Source organism: Talpa occidentalis, unplaced genomic scaffold, assembly GCF_014898055.3.
Source record: "Talpa occidentalis isolate TD23 unplaced genomic scaffold, MPIMG_talOcc4v2.1 talOcc4.3, whole genome shotgun sequence".
Lineage (NCBI taxonomy): Eukaryota > Metazoa > Chordata > Mammalia > Eulipotyphla > Talpidae > Talpa > Talpa occidentalis.
Window position 1 is genome coordinate 115,547,737 of NW_023603184.1, and position 21,918 is coordinate 115,569,654.

General features: G+C 39.8%; 1 protein-coding gene across 6 annotated transcripts in view; it reads left to right on the forward strand.

The window, feature by feature from the left end:
• The first annotated feature begins 1,775 nt into the window (after positions 1 to 1,775).
• CUNH2orf88 (chromosome unknown C2orf88 homolog) overlaps positions 1,776 to 21,918 on the forward strand; it is a 45,778-nt gene continuing 25,635 nt past the window's right edge. Inside the window, exons 1-2 of one of the 6 annotated variants that reach the window (XR_008553613.1) lie at positions 1,776 to 1,922; positions 2,314 to 2,443. The gene's annotated coding sequence lies outside the window, so the exon portion shown is untranslated. Of the gene's footprint in view, positions 1,923 to 2,313; positions 2,444 to 6,077; positions 6,181 to 6,808; positions 6,963 to 14,528; positions 14,668 to 21,918 lie in introns of those variants that run through there. The other 5 variants (XM_037523708.2, XM_037523706.2, XM_037523707.2 and 2 more) reach the window with 5 other exon arrangements.

A 21,918-nucleotide genomic window follows, 5' to 3' on the forward strand; every position in this document is an offset into this window, starting at 1 on the left:
GGGTGAATTAAGTCAGAACTAAATTCCACTATTAGCTAGCATTTCTCATTGTTTTTGTTACTCAATATGTATCATGGGGTAACTTATTAAAAATGTGGAATCTCAATCTTTATACATACAAAATATGAATTACATTTTATGAACCATGTGTGATTTATAGGATATTAAATTTTAAGAAATACTGTTTTATGTAATTTTGGGCAGGTTATTGAATTTGTGTCTTTGGCTTCTCTTCAGTTGAATGATGAGCTACTTGATAATGTATAGGAGCATCTAAACTGTAAGGAACTTGTAATACTGATTAGCAGTTTAGAGCTTGGATTCTGGAACTAATGTGTCTGAATTTGATTCTCTGCCACTTGTACAGATTATATAACTTCTCTGTACCACAATTTCCTCATTTTAAAAATAGGGGTTGTAATTGTAGACATTTCATGAATTTGTGGTAAATAATTGAATTAATATATATATATGGTTTTTAGGTTGGTGCTTGGTAAAGAACAAGACAAATATTAGCTCTTATTATGAGTTAATGTTCTTGATGACTAACATTCTAGAATATATAGAGATGCCAATTGACCTACCTTTGAAAGATACAAGTGAGGTCATTTTGTTAGTGTGAATTTGAAGAACTGAGGAAAACACTATAGAAGTAGTGGGAATTAAGAATGATTTTATAAGATAGCTAAATTTGGGGATTATTAGAGACAAAAAACATTAAAAGCTTTCCATGTGAAACACCCGTAAGTAGAAATAAGTATTTGATGAGGAAGAGAAGAAATCAGAGAATGAAGTCTGCTAGATGCCAGGAATTTTGAGGAAGGTATGGGGTGACAAGAGCAGACAAGGTGTTAGACATTTGAGAATCCAATATTGGATCCTCTTGATACCAGACTTTAAAAATATCGTTTTTAAATATGAGAAATAGAGAATGTTTATGTAGTTATTAGGTACATATGTATTTTTCTTAAAATAGAATAAAGTGATACTAGAACATACTAATAAGCTGGATGGCTCAGCAGCACAGAGAGCAAAAGGAAGAAGACCCAAGATTTAGTTATTAGACACGGGGCATATGTAGGTGAGGAGGGATTGCAACTCCAGTATTTTAAGGACCAGGAATGTGATGTGTTTGGCAAACATGGAAATAGCAGAAACATAACTGTTTTGAGGAAAATATATGTTTGATTTTGGAAGTGTTGAGTACAGGTAATAACACATATCCAATAAAAGATTTGGCAGTTGCAGTTAAAAAAAGCTCCAGAACAGTGCCAACATACTTTTTTCTCTTTTATTCATATACATCACTAGCATCAGTACAAAAGTAAAACCATAAAATTCAAAATTGACAACATCTTTATTTTCTTCATATATTTCAAATTCTCAGAATTTCTGGCAAAATATTTTTTGAAGTGAGTCTAGACTAAATGAATTACAGTTTTGGTATTTTTGTGAGTCAATAAAACAACTTGAAAGAGAATTAGCCTTGGTTCCATTATTCTGGTCCCTGGACAACATTTACACTCAGCCTCAAAGAAAATAAGAACAAATGAAATAAGTAGACTTCAGACTTTTCCAAATGCTACACAACTGAAAAGGAAAGATCTTAATTGTTTTGTCCAGGAAATAGCTTAGCACAAATTCATTGTCCATGAGATTATTAGTCATCCTTAATGTTTACCTGTCGATTGCCTTTAATGAAAGAGGAGCAGAAAAATTGATTGGGAGGTGGCATGTGTGTTATCATAATGCTGATCATTGGGTGAAAAGTGCATTTATGAGCAAATCTGGTAATGCCTAGCAACTGTTTCTAGGCAAAGGGTGGCTAGGATACAGCTGTTGTTGCCTTTCAGGAGCTAACAGCCTATTTCTACACACTTTATAGGAAATCTGTTTTGGATTATTTGGAGTCAAGCTTTCAGGTACAGTTTTTCTCATAACTATTAATATTAAATATTTTACTTTTTAGTGATTGATATAATCAACCTAATATTATTACTTTTTATCTTTGAATGTAAGTATACAGATTTTTTAATTACAATGAATTATGATGTCTGAAGTAAGGAGATTTTACATTTTAAAAACCACTCTTGTCTGAGTCCTTTTAGCCTGAACGCTGACACATTCTGAAGTGGTCTAGGTCTAGACCTAGATTTACATCTACTTCTGAGCGTATAAGAGATGATAGTAAACATGCCGCTGAATGTTTCAGTATTTAGCTCTTCTGAAAAAATCCATCCCCAGCCTTCTTAGTATAGTCACCACTACTTTCAACACTGATCATTATTTCTTTTCTTGTCCCTGGCCTTGCAGCTCGATGTAGCTCATCTAAATAGCAGGGAGTGGCAGTTTTCAGAGACACTGCATAACGCCAGATAACTTGAGGATGGGTAGAGAGGCCTATTGGTAGAGAAGACTCTCCAGGAGAAGAGTGCCCAGAAAACTACAGGCATGTAGTCAATACCATATCTTTGTACTGGTTGAGTATTTCCTGATACCGCTGAGCAGCTCAGCCCCTCTAATTCTGTCCAGGATGCTTGCTTGTTCCCAGAGTCCCCGGAATACTTTTCCGAGAATACATTTATTTAACTCAGTCATCTGTTATCCCCATGACTTGCTTGAAAGTCTCACTCCCTTTCCTTGCTCATTTTCTGCTGTCCAGTCTTTTATCTTAATTCCACATGACTCCCTGAAAGCCCTGTTTCTTTGCAAACACAATTCCTTTAACCTCTTCACAGATAGTCCATTTCATCTTTTAGTTGAAACCCCAAGGACCTTACTTCATTTTCAGCCCCTCAAACAGTGCTTGCTCTTAGTCCATAACCATAACCACATAAACAGAGCCAAGAAATCAGTTGTCATCTTGTTTAACCTGGCCAGATCTTTCCTTTTTATTTTCATGAGAAGTCTCTTTTCACTTGAGAGACAATATACAGTTAAAAGCACAATATTTGGGGTTGGAACTATATTTTGGGATGTTGGGTAGACCACCCAACATTTCTGAGCCTCAATTTCCACATCTGAAAAAGGGGATAACATTATTTTTGTGAGTTTATGAAGTTTGCACTTATTCATTACTTTCACATATCATTACTGATTATTGTGTGCCAGGCATTTTTCTAAGCACAGTAGAAAACAATTCTGACCTCCATGAAGCTTAGAGTCTCTAAGTAAATATATATATATATATATATATTTAATTATAATATATAATTACCAAATCCTATATGGAAAAAAATACAGAGAGTACTAGACAAAGGTTTAATTCAGAGGATGGAATGATAGATAGGAGGAAAGTTCAAAGGAGGTGACATTTAAAATGAGAACAGCAGGATACATCGGATTTAGGCAATGGAGCAAGATATGGGGAGAGTATTAAAGGCAAAGGGGCAGTTTGACACATTCCGGACACTGAAAGAAGCCATTGTGAGAGGGAGAGAATGTCACAAAGTGTGGCTAGAAATGTAGACTGGGGATAAATTTTTTAAAATTTATTTTTAACTGAGATAATATTGGGGTACCTCATCAGGTATTACCCCCATAGTTCACCCACCACCAATTCATCCATAGTCCACCCCCCTAGACCATTGTGCTTCCTTCTTTGTTCCTTCTCCTCCCAGCCCCTCCCCGCTTGGCATGTTAGTTCTGTAGTCAGCTATCAAGGTCATTTCTTTGGCTTGTCTTTCTCTGACTGTTAAGTCACTTACTTTATATTCCACATGTTAATGACACCATCTGGTATTTATCTTTCTTCTTCCAACTTCATTTAGCATTATCCTTTCATGTAAAAAATACCTTATATATTTTGGTGCTCCTTTGTTTGGTGACTATATATTGAGGAGTATTATGTCTTCCTGATGAATTGTTCTCTTAATTATTATATGGTGTCCATTCCTTCCTTGTGTTATCTTTTTTAGCTGGAAATCTATTTTTTCTGAAAAAAAAAAAATTAACCATCTCTGCCTTTCTTTGTGTCCCATTCACTTGTTTACCATTCCTTTACTTTGGAGCTCAGGTATGTTTCCTTCAGACATCAGAAAGTTGAGTTTTGTTTTCTGAGCCAACAAGCCACTCTGTGCTTTTTGATTGATGAGTTTAGTTTATTTACGTTTATGGTGAGTATTGATATCTGAGGGTCTGCTGATGCTATTTTATCCTTAGTTTTCTTGTTCTGTCTTTTTCCTTCGGTTTTTTATTTTATTTATTTATATTTTTTTTTTGTGGATGTTGTTCTCTTTGATTTTTTTTTTTTTTAAGATTTATTTGTTTACTTATAAAAGCATTGGGTACAGTCAGAAGCTCAGGAGGGTGAGAGAATTCACCAGAGCCAGAGGAGAGAGCAGAGCAGGCAGACGGACGAAGTACACTGCTGAGGGGAGCAGCGGGCGGCAGGAGAGGTCTGCGCGTCATGTGGGACCTCGCAGGCGGCAGGGGATTGAACCGGCGCTGCAGAGGCTGCAGGCAGCTTCGCAGCCCAGCACTCAACCGCTGCGCCACCAGGGAGGCCCTGATCTCTTTGATTTTGATACAAGAGCTTTTTTTAACATTTCTTGGGATGGGAGATCTGGTGTTGGCAAACTCCAGTTTCTATTTGTCTGACAAGGCCTTTATTTCTCTCTCATATCTGAAGGAGTTTCCCAGGATAATTTTTGGCTGACTGCTTTACCTGAAAGTTAAAATTTTTGCAGGAGAGTTCCTGGCTGGCTGTTTTATCTGAAAGTATTTCGAATATGTCATTCCATTCTCTCTTGCCCATAGTATTTCCTCAGAGAAGTCAGATGGATGCATGATGGGGTTATTTTTATATGTTTTCTTCTTCTTTTCGCTAGCAAACGTCAATATTTTTTCCTTGTCTTGAACTCTTGGAAGTTTCATAGCTGTGTGTCTTGGTGTGGGTACATTTAGGTAACCATGTGTTCTTTAAGCTTCATGGACTTGTGTATTTAATTGCTTCTCCGGCTTTGACTTTTCCCCTACTACTTCTTTGAGTAAGTTCCTTCTGCCTTTTTCTTTCTTCCGCTGCTGGAATACCCAATTATTCTTATATTGCCTTTCCTCATGGATTTGGGTAGTTCTTGAAGTGTTATATTTTTTTTCCTTTGCATTTCTTTTTTCTTCCACCTAGATTCTTTGTGCAGTACCATTTCCAAGGTTGCTGATTTGACCTCCCATTTGGTCTATTCTACTCCATAACTTTCTCCAAAAAATTTTATTTCCTCTATTGATATTTTTACATCTTTTATTGCATTATTTTCTTATTTAATGCTTTAATTTCTATTTTTTGTTCATTAATTTTATTTCTCAGGATAATCATTTGTTTTTCTAAATTTTCTTGTTTATAGTTGGTCAGCTTTTCTTTGAATATCTTTATCATGGCAATTTTAAAGTCTGTTTCACATAGGAAGAAAAGATCTTCTATGTCTTTGTGACTGGATTCTGAAGATTTGTTCTCTCTGTGTAGTGAAAGATTCCCTTGAGGACTTAAGGTGTCATCTGTTGGGGTTTTTTGCCTGCCATTTTGTAGCTTTCCAGTTTGCCCTTTTAGCAGTCCTAATGGTGCAGAACACCCACTTTTCCAGTAGATGGCACTGTGGGTTTCTTGTAAATTTTCCTGGCATGGCATTTCAATATATAGTATGTTGGAGAGAATTGATACATAGCAACTGAGTCTGGGAGTGGGTGAGGGACCTGGAGGGATCCAGTTCCTCTTGAAGGTGGTATGTGGGGGTGGCTTGGGATTGTGGTACCCTTGATAGCCCTTCTTTCTGAGTTTCCACACCTACATCTCTATAGTGCATGGACCATGCTTTCAGTGCTGCTTCACAGGATCAGCTAGACACTTATATCTCTCCTCAATTAAAGGTGTATCTCCACACTAACCAGCTATCCTCTTCCCAAGACCACTAGTGAAACATGGGAGTACAGGATTACACTGCTAGCTCCCACTCCTGCTACAGTCTCTAGGAGACTTCTCTCCACCTATCTTTTGTTGTATGTTGTTGAATTTCCTCATTGTCCCTTCTTGTGAGGTAAGCATTGGTGTCTGATGTCCAAGAGTTTCTCCAATTTTTCCCCAAGTCATGGGTTCTTCTGGGTTTAGTGCCCTTCTGGTCTACTTTCAGAATATACTCCCAAGATTGAAGCAGGGAATGTCCTCCAATGCCATCTTCTCTCCTTATGGTGACTTTTTCTGATATACAAGGTTTAATTAATATTTAAGAATCTAAACACCAGATTATGGAAGTGTTTTTCTTAGCAGTATTTAAACGTAATTTATATTTTAGTATGTTTCCAGATACCTCATACAAGCAACTTTATGAAAAAAAGTGGTGACATAAAATTTCCTGCATTAATTTGAAGCAAATTGAATAGTGTGTGCCACTTAGTAAATAGGAACCACTAAGAATTTATTTTTATTGTCCTCTGTAAATACATATTTTAAATGAATTTATTAAACTATAAATACATTGCTTTTATTGCTATTGATGAAATTATAGATTCCTGAAGGGATTCACAAACTAATCATTGAATTATCTTTATTATTATTCCTTTCTCTGCGGCTAACATCTCCAGTATTATGCAGATATTGCAGTGGACAGGAAGAGTGGACTCAGGCCCCAAAGTTCTCACTGAACAGGGGAAGGTGTTTAAGAGGACCATCTAAAAGAGTAGACAGCAGAGTGTGATCACAAGGTAGAAGCTTCACGAAGAGGGGAAATGCTGCTGTTTAGAGACAGGTGTGGGAAGGAGAATCTTAGATCCATTTTGGTGGGAGTGCTTCAGTAAAAGGGCTGTTCTTTTAAACCAGGTTTCCTTTAGGGCTTGGAGGTAGACAGACTTCACTGACAAGATGAGGATGTAGGAGGTTGATTAGAATGGGATTACAGCTCCACAGGCTGACAAGAAGCAGGATAATTGTGGGATTCATGAGGGTCAAGAAAAGGAACAGGGAACAAGAGAAGGTAGGTCCTCTGCGTTGGGATTGAACATTTGCCTTCCTCCCCTTATCTGAAAATTTGTACTCAGTATGGTACAGATTCTAATGGTGCCTAAGGGTCCCAGGCAGTTTGATCTGTCTGAGATATTTGTGTATATGGGTCTGGGACAGTGGTGAAACTGAGGGCAAGATTTCCTAGGGGATCATGGAAGTTTTACTTTGATAAGTGCTTTTGTGCTAAGCTATTGTATATTTCACATTCTATAGCAATCACTATTAACAATAGTGTTCTTGGACCTCCCTGGTGGCGCAGCGGTTGAGCGCTGGGTTGCGAAGCAGCCCTAAGCCACTGCAGCGCCGGTTTGATCCCCAGCCCCTGGGCGAGGGTCCCACATGGCGCGCAGACCTCTCCTGCCGCCCGCTGCTCCCCTCAGCGGTGTACTTCGTCAGTCTGCCTGTTCTGCTCCCTGCTCTGACTCTGGTGAATTCTCTCACCCTCCCACGCTTCTGACTGTACCCAGTGCTTGTATGTATGTATGTATGTATGTATAGATAAATAAATAAATAAATAAATAAATAAATAAATAAATAAATAAATCTTTAAAAAAAAAAAAACTATAGTGTTCTTGGGGCTTCCCTGGTGGCCTAGGGGTTAAATCTTAGTGCTATCACTGCTGCCAGTATCAATCCCAGCCAGGGAATTAATCCACATGGTCAGCAGACCTCTCCTGCCTCTCCTACTGTTCACCTTAGCAGTGTATTTCAGTAGATCCACCTGTTCTGCTCCCTACTCTGTCCCTGGTGAATCCTCTCACTCCCCACGCCTATGGCTTACATCCCAGCTCTTCTACGCGAAAATAAATAAAATCTTTAGCAAAAAACAATGGTATTCTCATGAGTATAAAATATTCATTATTTACTCATGAACTGATCTGGTTGGACTCAGTACCTAAAGATCTTTGTTTTTTTTTTTTTTTCCCCCACTGAATTCAGGACATGCCCTATTTCAATTTATGGAGTAGGGCTGCTAGAGTGTTGCAGCTCTGTTATATTTGGCAGTGAGTAGAACTCATTTCTTTGAGCTTTCTTTGTTTTGTGAAGCCTGATGTTGAAAGTTCTCTTATCCCTAAGGTCCTTGGCTGATGATTGCTTTGTAACCACATCCTTCTAGCCAACATGACATAAAGCATAAAGTAATAGAGCTTGCCAATAACATTCAGTATCTCAGACTGAGATATTTAAGAAAAAAGGTTGAATTCAGTGACCCACAAAACCTGACTTTGGCATAAATAGGAGAGGAAAATATCAAGGAAGTCAGTGAAGAAAAAATGCAAAAGGTTTAAGTTGCAACACCATTCTTAAAGGCCATTGTTGGTCCCTTTTGTTGTTCTAACTTTTGAAACTGCTCTGACAAAAGTAAAGTAAAATAAGCTGTTAAAAAATAGAAATTATGAATGCCAAACTGGAAGTAATTTGTGAGTTTAGAATTTCATTGCAAATAAAACTGTCTTTTATGTTTTCAAAGTTTAGAGTTGAGATATTTCTTTAGATCCAGACAATTAAATTGGCAGTGGAGGATCATTTTTGAGATACAGTTATGAACTTGTTAAGAAGGATAACCAAGAAGCAGTCAACCTTTTAATGGCTCTAATTTTGATGTAACTTTAAATCTCAGGTAATTTTGGTCTTTGGGGTTTCTGTTTCTTCAATTAAGTTGCTATGCAAACAATTGCATATTTTAAGTGATATATTTATGAACTGCATTGACATTGCTCTAATTTCAAGCTCTACTTCTAACCAGTTTTTCCTATATGCCTTGTTGGCACTAGTCCTACAAGAAAGGTTTGGTTGGTTTTTTTTTGTTTTGTTTTGTTTCTTTTAAGCCATGGTCATGGACATAGGCTTTAATTCCTTTCTCTTGATTATTGGATTGATAATTATGTGAAACATTTTTTTTCTCAGAAAATCTACATAGTGGAAAGTGAAGGCAAATTAACTTATGAGGGGGAATTTAATCAATGTTTTTTGAGTTCTCAAACCATCTTCTGTTAAATTTCAACTGCTCTTGAAAAGAGGCTGTCATTAATTTGGTCATGGTACTGGTGCTTCACAAAAGACTTTACACCAAGAAATCCTTGCCACCAGAAATGATCAGTAACATTTCTATGGTGACTTCTCATTTTGTTTGCCTTTATCAGTCCCACATGGGAGATTCAATGTAGTTGAGCCCAGAATGTCATTTATATGAATCATTAAAAAGTTTTTCTTTATCCTAGTGTCACACCCATTGATTTAATAGATTTCCCATCTAAAATTATACTAGACTTATTTTCCAGAAAAAACACATCTGGGCTTGTTAGGTCTCTATTCTAAATAAGAAGCAAGTAGACTCTAGGCATAACCATTCCATTTTCACTATCATCATATAGAGAGATCTGCTAGTCTCACTATGAAACAGATTATTTATCTTTATCTTTGTTGCCTTTTCATCAACCTTTGACTCTTGGAGCAGGAATCAGTTAAGAAATAAAATGCAGCAGCTCAATGTAGCCCCCATGTCTTATAGATAGAGACTAAAGTAGAAGCAGGGACTAAACAGTGGAAGTATTCTCTTATTGCATAAGAAAAAATTTGTCAGTATATTCAAATAGGTATAGGTTCCAGACTTACTTTTAGATAAACAGGTTACAGGTTACTTTTTTTTCCTGTCAGCCACCAAAAAGAAAAGACCTATGTCAGATATGTATGTAGTATCAGAAACTAAGATTGAATCCTGAAAGACTCTTAGTTTCATTCTCTATTTCAGGAAAAAAAAATCAGATCAGGGCCTCCTTGGTGGTGCAGAGGTTAAGTCTCAGCACTGTGAAGCTATCACCAGCAACTGCGGCATGAGTTCTACCCTGGCCAGAGAGCTAACCCACATGGCACAGCAGACCTCTCCTGTCTCGCCCGCTGCTCCACTCAGCAGTGTATTTCAATGGATCTGCCTTTTCTGCTTCCCACACTGTCTCTGATGAATCCTCTAGCCTCCTGCACCTCTGGCCTGTACCCCAGTTCTTATATGCATAAATAAAAATAAATCTTAAAAAAAATCAGATCATCTATTCCAAAATCTAGGTTTGTAATCAAGTTTCCTTAAGCTCATTGTACCTAAGATGCTTCTTTCTGGTGTACCTAAGATGCTTTTTTCTGGACATGACATATAAATCCAGAGGACACCTCTGGGTCTAGATGGCTTACTGAGCACACATGTTTACTTGCCAAAATTCCACTCTCACCTTCACTATGCCTGCTATCTAGTGGAGTAGAGATTAATTAGGCTAGGTTGTGGGAAATAGAGAATTTATTTTATTTGAAATTCTAAGTGGGAACATAAATAAACTTTATTCTAATACAATAACTTTAAAAATTGGCTATGCTTATATTGGTTTTATGATAACATTCTGTTTAAGCAGATTATTATTGTCAATCCCTCTAGACAATGAAGTGGTTGGGAAAAAATGGAGTGAAAATCTTCGGAAGGAAAACAAGTGCCAGATGCTGAACATATACAGAGAAAAATTTGTAATTAAAACTGTAGGAAAAGAAGTTTTGAAAAAGAAAATAGAATTGTTAATAGCGCTACAAAGGCAAATTCTGAGTGAAAAAAAGTTCCACTATAATCTCTACTACTACATTTGTCACTACAGAAGTAAGGTAATAAGGATTAATACCTTTCATTTTCTCCATCAAGACATCAATTTGTGAGTTACTGGCATAAAGATGATATGAAAGTATTGTGAGTGCATAAGCTCATCTGAAGCTATATTGTAGAGAAAAAAGAGAACTTATCCCAGGTACTGGGGGACAACAGTATTTAAAGGTTAAACAGAAGGATAGAGACACTGGAAGAAAACCAGTGCCAAATAGAATGCAGAATCACATAAGCTAAAAATGAAAAGTGTTCTATGAAAAAGGGACTGGTCAACTCTTCTGAATACATTAAAAATTGAAATATAGGGCCTCCTTGGTGGCGCAGCAGTTGAGCGCTGGGTTGCGAAGCTGCCCGCAGCCTCTGCAGCGCCGGTTTGATCCCCGGCTGCTCTCCGGCCACCGGAGGAGGGTCCCACATGGCGCGCAGACCTCTCCTGCCGCCCGCTGCTCCCCTCAGCAGTGTACTTTGGTCCTTCTGCCTGCTCTGCTCCCCACTCTGGCTCTGGTGAATTCTCTCACCCTCCCGCGTTTCTGATTGTACCCAGTGCTTGTATAAATAAATAAATAAATCTTTAAAAAAAAAAAAAGAAATATAGACTAAGCAATATCTGTTGAATCTGACAGTACAGAAAAACATTGGCGATTGGATAAGAGCAGGCATCTTAGGGTGAGAGGATAGAGGACAACCTGGAGTAGACTGAAGAATGAATAGGGACTTTCAGTTCTAGCAGAATGAGGATTGAACTACCACACAGAGAAATGCTAAATTCAAATAACAAATTACATAGTGGCCCCACAAAAAAGAAAGAGAAATTCCTAGGTTTCCCCTCCCCACAAAAACTAGAGTAGCATGCACAGGAACTGACATGAAGCAGGGTGGATCTGGGTCAAGAAGGGCTTTATCACCTAGAGAGACCCTGGGAGTTTAGGTTTTATTCATTTAGGGTAATCAGAGGGATGGTCTTGGCCTTTTGCAAGAAAGGAAGCGGGGCCTGAGATCTGAGCATATCCCTGAGATGATGTGATAGTTGCAAAGATGTTCTATTGTGCCTTACAGCAGAGTCACTGTTTTCTCATCTCAGTCCAAAGGCTTTAAGCTCAGTTTCCGGATCAGTGTTGGTTAGAAATCTGGGATGTGAGTGGTGACTATATACATTGAACTTCTGTGTAAATAGACTGCTACTTTATCTGATCTAGGATTCGCCAATGTCCCAATAACTGAATAAACTTTGGAATATAGAGTACTGATGGTGATTTAAAGACTCCAAAATATATTGTGTCCTCTGTGAAAAGATTTTTAGCTTAAATATCTGATGGGTTCCCAGTGACATTTTTTAATTGTAGGTTATTTCTTTAAATAAAGGTCAATTTAATTTAAAATCGAGAAGTACATTCTATGGAGAGGTTATTGAAGGACCACTGGGAAGCTAATCAGAGGATTTAAAGCACCTAATCTTATATCCTTTATTTTTTTTATTTTTTTTAAAGATTTATTTATACAAGAACCAGGGTACAGGCCAAATGTGCGAGAGGGTGAGAGGATTCAGAGGGAACAGCGCAGGGAACAGAACACACAGACTGACTGAAATACACTGCTGAGGGGAGCAGCGGGTGAGACAGGAGAGGTCTGTTGTGCCATGTGGGTAGCTCCACAGCTGGCGAGGATTGAACCAGCACCTCAGAGGCTGCGGACAGCTTCACAGTGCTGTGCTCAACCACCTGCGCCACCAGGGAGGCCCATATCCTTTATTTTTTAAAGGCATGGATTATCCATACATAACACCAGTAATTTCAGTTCTCTATTACAAAAATGTAAATATTGAAACAGATGGAAACAATGAAATACATATATTATTTGATTTATTTTAGTGAAAGTCAAGCACGGCATGAAAATGAAATTAAAATAGATGGTAAAACCACACTAGTAGCTGGCACCTGAACAAATACCTCTTAAAATGATAAGTTTCTTTAAGGTTTCTAACACTTTTGTATTCAACTTTCCTTTCCTTTTTTTTTTTTTAAAAAAAGATTTATTTATTTATGCATACAAGAGCTGGGGTGTAGACCAGAGGTGTGTGGGGTAAGAGGATTCACCAGAGACAGAATGGAGAGCAAAACAGGGAGACTGACTGAAATACACTGTTGAGGGGAGCAGCAGGCGAGACAGGAGAGGTCTGCTGCACCATGAGGGTTGGCTGCCTGGCCAGGGATAGAACTTGTGCTGCAGTAGCTGCGGATTGCTTCATAGTGCTGACACAACACCTTGTGCCACCAAGGAGGCCCCCAACTTTTCTTTTCAAAATGAAAATCATTTTCTGAATTATTTTTCTGATGGTAAATATAACAAATGTTCATTATAAAGAATTTAAAAGTCATAGAATTATAACCCTTTCTCAAATTCTTAGTTCCTTCAGACTCAGCTAGTAACTGCCTTACTTTACCAAGCAAACTAAGTGGTTCAGTTTATCTTCAACTCTAGTCTGTGAATACATAATTGGCAAGTAATTTTTTTTCACCAGAACATATTCCACATTACTTTTACTCAGTGTACAGTGGCTCCATTAAGTGCTTCAGATCTTAATAGTTGTTGGCAAGAATAATCAAAAGAGGCTAAATTTGGCATGGTGATGGCATGGTTGTGGATATACATTGCAGGAATAAAACAAAACATCTATGAATTCTTCATTTTCTCAGACATTATGGTAGCCAGTCCATTATATTTTTAAATCTGTATTTCTGTAAGCATTATTGGGTTATGTAACTAATCTCTGCCTACATGTGAAAGTTGCCAAATTAATCCTAATATTCTATTCAACAATCATTTCTTATTTTATCACTTTTACCATTGAAAAACTTCAAGTGGTTGTCTGTTACTTGTTTAAACAAATCACCCTCACTTGGCACTAGTGGGCCCTCCAAGTCTTGCTAGCTTATTTTTCACAAGCTTCTTTCCTTTCCCATTCATTTGTGTTCCATGTTCATTGGCGCCCCTGGGGATATGGACTACATTATAGACACCTGTGCTCTTCTTTCAACAATTTAGATATTAATCTTGTCTTATGACCCTGATCAAAACTTGCCCACTTTGTACTGACGTCTTGTTTTGTGTTTTACAGTATATACTGCCCTCTACCCCCTAGTATGTACTGGTTGGTTGGTTTGCTTATAGCTATTCTTTATTTCATGACCTTCTTATCTATAGGATTGCTCTACTTTGGTATTGCATGTGCAGTATGAAATATCAAGTTCATGAAATGGATCCTTGCTTAGAGATTTAGAGGCCATGGAAAATATTCAGAATTCTACCCCTATTAACACATTCAAGCTGGATATTCTACCACAAGTTTCATCTTTATTTGTTAGTAATATATTTCCTTTCCAACTCTAACCAAAAGACAGTCCTTGGCAATGAATACTGCCCACCAGAGTTGAAGAACTGGGAATTGGATAGGAGGATTAATACTCGGGACTATCATCAGATTGACAGATAACTGAGACTTTAGAAAGCTACATAAAATAATACAAGGAACATTGGTTTTGGCACAGACTTGGGTTGAAATTCAAGTTCCACCCCATATTAATAGTTACATATTTCTGCATTTCCTCATATTTAAAATAAATATTGATAAATATACCTTAAAATAGGCAGTGCTGTTATGAGGGCTAAATGAGAAAGCACTTGGAAGGTAACTATAGTTCTCAGCACATTGTAGGTGTTCAGTAAATAGTATTTGTCATTTTTATCTCTTTTAGTAGCTCCCCACTCTATCTGATGAGGTTAGTTAAGTGAAATGTCACAACCCATAAAATATCCCTGCACGATACATTTTTATGTTGAATTAGCTGAAATTCTTCAAGTGCCAGTTTATACAATTGTTTATTTATTTATTTGTTTAAGGGAAAATCTTTAAAAGATGCTGAACTGTCTTCAAGGATCACAGCAGAGCACTCTCTATCCTTGTTGAGTCCACACAGTAAGACATGAAGATAATGCCCATAATGCTGAAATAGACACGGTCCAAAGGCGAAGCTCTTAGGTATTCATATTCAAAACAACTCTTAAGATTATGGAATTTTAGCTTTGGAGGAATTTTCATAGAGAATATGGAAGTTTGCTGTCCTTTTTAGAAATCTCTAAGATAATGTCCTGGATAGAACATCTAACCTCTGGTATAAGGGGGAGTTCATTACTTTATAATCTGGTCCGTCCTATTGTTAACACTAACCAAAAGACAGTCCTTTCTTAATTAAATTCACATTTGCCTGCATGATTTCTTCTCTTTGCTTCTAGAACTGTCTCGCAGAGCAATGCAGTACCTAGTCCTTCATCCATATGAACACCCCTCAGATTATTCTAACCCCTCTAACTTCTAAAATAAACACCTTGTGCTTTTAATTACATAGCCCTGCCTATTTTAAGGTATATTTATCAATATTTAGCTTTAATTTAAAAATTAAGAGCTGGGCCTCCCCAGTGGCACAGTGGGTTGAGCACTGCGCTGTGAAGCTTTCTGCAGTCTCTGCAGCATGGATTTGACGCTGGCCAGGGGATACCCACATGGCAAAGCAGACCTCTCCTGTCTCGCCCACTGCTTCCCTCAGCAGTGTTTTTGGTCGTCTGCCTGTTCTGCTCCCTGCTCTGTCTCTGGTGAATCCTCTCACCCTCCTGTGCCTCTGGCCTGTACCCCAGTTCTTGTATAAATAAATAAAATAAAATAAGAGCTAATAAAAAATGTAAAAATCCAAAATTCCAGGGTACTTCTATGATCAAATTAGGACAGATTGTTTTTAACAACCAAGATATTGATACAATAGAAAGTGAGTCATAATCAGACACATATGCTCTAAGTAAAAAATAAAACATACAATGTAGTAAGATATTTGAAATAGTAACTTTTATAGCAGTTATATTACAGTGTTTATCTTTTAACAATGTCTTATATCTGTGTTGTATGCAAAGTTATAGGCCCTATCTTAATGCCAGGAATGGTTATCAAAATAAATATAGGTAACAATGAATTATAGAAGCTCAGATTTGTGGGCCTAAACAATAATATTTTCTTGTGTTTCAAAGGGAATAAAATCACATAAGACAGAAAGCATAGAAATAATGTTCAATAAACATTTAATATAACAAGTGCTAGAAATAAGTACAGAAAATACATGGTTCCTATCCTCAAGATGACCAGATTCTGTAAGGGGAAACAAATATAGGTAACCATAAATGACAGCAACAATAATAAAAGCTAAGATGCTCAGATTTCCCCCTCCTCTTTGGGGATTGTTAAATCTACTTATACAAGAGAAATATAGAGTCTTAATGGAGCATTAAAGGCTCCAAAATGTATTTAATTAAATTCATTGTAAAGACCTGAAGTAGCTGAAATGAATTTTAATTGCTGACAAATACCTGTCAATAAGCTTAAGACCAGAACTCAGAATGCAAAAGAACTGTCAGGAAACAAGTGAGGAGATGAAATAGACTGAGAGTACAGTTGTTAATATATTGAACAGAATTGGATTATATATCTAAATCAGGGGTGTATGGTCAGGAAATCCCGTTCTATAACTGGTGCTCTAATGCTGATACTAGTTAAACTCTTATTTGGAACTTTTTTTCTTGGTGCAGGTTGCCAGAAATTTAATTACCTTTGGAGAACCAGGATGGGTGTAGAAAAGCCCAGCTAGTGAATAAAAGAAATCCTGTGAGAAATTAAAGAACTTCCTCCCTTTCTCCTCCCCCAGGAAAGAAAAGGTTTGAGAGGCAATTTGAGCTTTGCCTTTCATATATTTTGAAAATAATGTTAATCATTTCGCATTTCATTGACATACTAAAGAACAATTTTGAAAACATTTTGGGCATAAGAACTTTTAAACATGTCATGATGTATATTAAAATATCTAATGGGAAACTCCTGGTAGGTTTACATTTTCACCTGTTTGGCTGTTTAGGTAATCTGATGATTTGCCTTTTGACACTAGGAAGATGTTAAGCAGTAGAAGTCTTTCATGACAGTGTGATTTAAGTTTACAAGATGTTGAAGCTGGCTATGGTGTAGGAACAGCTGGGAGTGCTAAAGACGTCGTAGAAAAAGTCTCAGGACAAAAGCTGACATCATTTTCATACATAACTAGTTTTCATCAATAAATGTGTCTTTACAGAATATTAAAAAACAACATGCCATTTCTGCTGCTGACTTTTTAAAGCTTTACGTGCTAAAACCATAGTCTAGAGTCTGACGTGAAAATGTGTCTGTCGTCCACTCAGAGGATATATTTAGGTCTCTCAGCCAAATCTAAATGAAATCTTAGCACATGCAAGATAAATTCACTGTTTGAGATACTATGTTAGCCTGCACTAATTAAAAAGATAGCACATAAAACCTGGGTCAGCAAAAATATATACATGGGAAATAGAAAAGTTTATCAGTAACCACTGAAGGGTTTGCCACCCCACCCCCTCCCTAGCTAGTAGATTAAAATGGAGAGGTAGAATTTCAGTTTCATGTGCATAAAAAAATTCTTTTTTGTTTTTATCAATATAGCTTATCATTATGAAAGTCAAAATGAGTTTGTGTAGGTCGTAACTATGTGCTATTCCATCAGGACTTTTGCTTCAAATGGTATAGTCTAATGCTATTTTTTTTCTTGTCTCCTCAGTATTTTCTTTTTTATAAATCTTTTCTGTGACTTTTGCGACTCGATTCCGCTCTAGCTCCCAGGTGGACACTCACAAACTATTCCATCTGCTTTTTCTGTCCTCATCATCAGGACACAATTGAAGACCTCTGATTCTCGGCAATGCTGGCGGAGTCCTCATGCAGATCCCTCCTGACAGGGCTCATCATTTCACTACTGGGAGTTCTTGTAGAGGAGTTTCTGCCCACCTAACCCTGCCCAGGGCAGGTCTTCCCTGCTGCTTCCAGAGGTGCAAGCTCTGACTGGATGGCCAGAAATAAGAGTTAGAAGAGTTAGGGGTACTCAGTGTTTAAGCAGGGAAGCCAGCTTGCCCTCTGTCTCTGTCCTGAGGGGAAGTGGAAGTTGAAGGGTGGGAGAGTGGAAGGAGAGGGAAATGGAATTCCTTTACTGGGGAAAGAGGATGAGAGTACATTGATCGAGTTCTGTGAATGGCAAGTTTTTACTATTTGGCACGCAGCCCTCGGTCTCAGTACCTCTTCCCTGTCAGCAGCATGGGCGCTGGAGTCAGGTGGCTTGTGTTCAAATTCTAGTATTTTATCATTACTATTTTTATTGTTTTTTCATTCCATGCCTTTTTGGCAAAAAGAAATCAGACTAAATATTTGTCATAGCCCAAACATCCATACCCTAACTGCATTTGAGTAGGGTCCTTTCTCTTCTCTCTCACTTTGTTCTTCCACTTTTTAAAAGCTGTATTCTGAACACTCAAAATCCTAGAGTCATCTCTGATGTCACCTGTTGGAGGAGCTCTGTGTCCCCATCTCCTCCATCCTTATTCAAGGAAAGATGAGAGGTGACAGGAAGGCCTAAGTGCAGGGCCCTCACTCCTGGTTCCAGGCTGATTGTCTTGAGAAAAGTTAGCCTCTCCATGCCCCAGCAGCAGAGGGCACTACATTCCCTCCAGGCATCTTCCAGTCTTAGGAAATCACCAGCTTGAGTTGAAGTCCTGCCTGAAATTCCAAGAAGAGGCCAAAGTCCCATTCATGTCTCTTGAGGTTCTTAGACTGCGAGCCTGTCGTCTGTCGCAAGGGGCCTCTATGCTGGGGCGAGTGCAGGGCCTGAGGCTTTACATACTAGCGCCGAAAGGGCCATCTCCCACTTGGAGGTGAAGGTAGGCCTTGGCTTAAGAGCCACAGTGAAGCGCTCACCTATCTGGGTCCCATGGACCCTCACAGACTCGGGATTCTATGGGTAAGGCCTGAACCAGGGGAGACCCTGCGGGGAAGGGGAAGGGCTGCACCAAGATTTTTCTTTTCTAGTCAGACCTGGGATGATGGAGGGAGGGTCTAGCCATGGTCTGGCAGGAGCTGCAGCCCAACTGATGGGTGTCACACCTCTGGAGCAGCCAGGAGAGCCGCTTGGCTTGTGCTTAGCCCCTGATTCCCCATAGCCTCCATTCTTGAGACTGAAAGAGTGGAGTGGAACTAACAATTTGCAGCTGATGCAGTGTATCTTCGAACTGAGTGAAAGAAAGGAAAGTAGGTGTCTGTAAGTTGTTTCTCTTCTGGTGGAGACCAGAGACTCATTCCACCTTTGCCCTGGCAATTGAGAAGTGAAAAATACAAATTTCTCAGTTTCTCCTTTCTTTCCTGGAGACATCCATGTCAGTATTTACGAATTATTTCAGCTCTAGGTTGATAAAGCTTTAACACTGGGAAAGGGGGAGAGCAAACAGTGACACACCTTAAATGGAGAGTTAGGTCTCAAGCTGGAACCTCATAATTATTGAGCAAGATATGCCTGAAATATGTTAAACTAAATGTTTTGTCAGTGTAATCAATCTGTATACATTAAAAATATCAGACAATTCAATATAAGTATATTCACATTTTATGTCAGCATGTACACAGTCCAATTCCATTAATCATATGAAAAAAATCACTTTACTGTATTTGTGTATAGTTACCTGAGTTAAGTTTAGCAGTAAGAATTCGCTTGAGTCATTTGAAACCTAAAAGATTCTGAATTAGATTTTGTTTGATTTATGCTTCTCAACTCCTCTGCAACCTAGGCATGTTCTTTACAATATTGCACCTTCACGGGGCTTAGGCCCTTGCCAGTCTACAGATTTGGAGCTTCATAGATTCCAGTCTTCTTCACATTTAGTTTTGCACCTGAACTCCAGGCCTCCATGCTCTCATTTGTAATGTGAAGGAGCCCGGGGAAAGAATCACTACGGTCCCTTCAAGCATGAAATTTGCATGACTAAGTCTTTGTAGAACGAAACCAAAAATAATGGTGCTTTTGTAGGTCTCTTGGGGCTAGAATCAGCCTGGGCAGATGGAATCACATGGACTGTGCAGAGCAGCACAACAGAATAATGGCCATGTATGGAGATAATGACTGCAGTGCTTTATAGAGTGAGGAAATGGTGTTTCATAAGAGGTGTTTTAAGGAGAAACAAACTTGCAATATGATGTTGAGTATTTTTGGATAGAGGTCAAACAAAATGGATGTATCCTATTAAATGTGTAAGTATTTCGAACATTTTGCTCTGCATACTCACCGAACAAGCAAGGAGGAAGGGCAGTCCTTGGTCTAGCCCTGCAAAATGTGGGGTGTGAGGTTCAGGGGCGTTTGTCTGGGAAGGCTGTGGTCAGGCCCCTGCTCGGACTCGGTGCGGCTGACCCGGGCGCCTGTTCTAGGGAGCCGCCCGCGGAGCCTGGGAGTTGGGCTAGGGGGCGCCGCCTCTTACCTGGGCGTGGCCCAGGAGTTAGCATCCCAGGTGGCTCCGATCAGGGGCCAGGAACTACGGCGGTGACTTGCTGGGTTTTGTTTTCTTCGAACTTTTAGGGGTCTAATTCTTGCTGGGGGGTGGGAGGGCGGCAGCACTCTGGACTGTTCACTGGGGGTGGGCGTGAGGGTAGCGGCTGGCACCACGGTCTAACACCCTGCGTCTTGGCCGCTGATCCCGGCGTGCGGCCCGCAGAGGGCGCGCCCCCGAGGCCGAGCCCCTGGGCTGCACCTGCGGGACCCCGCCCGCCCGCCGGGCGCGGGACGCGAACCCGCGACGAGCGCGCGGCGGGCGCGGTGACGGCGGGAGGAGGGGCCCGAGCCCCGAGCGCGGCCGAAGGACTCCGGGTGCTCCGGGGCTGACACTAGCCCGAGCCGAGTGCCGGCGAGACGGCGACGTCGCTGCCCCTGCAGCTGGACTGCACTTCGCGTCCGACTCGCCCTCCGCTCCCGCCCGCGTGACGCCAGCCGCCCCCCCACCCCCCTGCAGCAGCGCCGCGAGCTTCGGGGAGCGCCCGGCACGGAGCCGCCGAGCCCCTGATGCCGCCCGCACCCGGCGGCTGTCGCGCGGTCGGGCTGCCTCGGCGACAAGTCGTGTGAGTAACACCTGGGAGGTGGGCGGCCGGGGTGTGTCGGGCTTGGCTTCTTGGCTCTGCCCTTGGGTGTCTCGATGGCCGGATCCCGTGAGTGCCGGGCGGCTTTCATTAAACCCGACTGCTCCTGGCCAGCTGCCTCGGATTGAGCCCCGCTCCCGCGCCCCCCAATTGCGGAGAATTAGCCCCCGCCCCTCTACCTCGCCCTCGCCCTCACCCTCCAGCGGAAGGTGTTGCGTGGTGAATTGCACTTGCACGCTCCTGCCTGCCTGCCTGAGGAGTGAGTGAAGATGTTCAGGTAAAAGGCTTACCTGTGAGCATTTAATTTGTATGCCGGATTGTCCGGCTTGTGGTCTGAATGGCACATGAACTATTAGCATGTGTGCTTTTTAGGGCTGTGCGAGGCTGAATCTTGAGGTGAATTCTGAGGCAAGTAGAAAACAGTTGGGAGTGGATGGGTAAAGGCGTCTGAGAAGCAAAGCAGGCAATTGCAGCCGTGTCTCCTGTGTTTCCTGCGTACCCCCACCCCATCCTTTATGGAAGTAGGCTAAATAAATTATGAATTAGTAAATGCTCTCATCAAAGATTGCATCTTTTTGGGATCTGGTGTATATGGTACTCATCTTAGGAAAGGTTTTAGTTAAGAATTGAGATAAGGAATCTATTTTAATTGACAAGGTACATATCAAGAGCAACGGACTATTCATGAATGTTCCTTGTTTTCTTTCGTATCAGGTTGTTTAAAGTACCTGATATAGCTACTGTAAACACACCACTTTTTAAAAAATAGATATTCTGCTTGACATCCTCAAGCAGAATGGGAAATACAGTAACTTCAGTTTTTAACTTTGTTGTTTTGCCATAAAATGAAAATTACTTATTTATAGATCTACAATCTTATAATGAAAGTGTATTTTCAAATCACAGACTAACTTGCAATCCATTTTAATGCTTTCGCTATTGCACTCCTGACATCCACATTTTGATTGAATACTTCAGTGACCGGGAGCGCACTAGTTTTGAGGTAGCCTTCCTTTCTGTTTCTGTCAGCAGGGCCTTGTTTACACTCAACTAGCCATTGCGTCCTTAGAACTGAGTCTCCTTAGTTCTACTTTTGCCTGTAGCTCTCCATATTGTGAAATAATATGCAGAATTTTTCACAGGGAGTGTCTAAAACTTTCATTAGTCTGAGGAGCCCTTCAACAAGAAATAGTTTATAAATGAAAGGTCGGAAAATGTACAAAGTAAGACTTGTCCTTTATT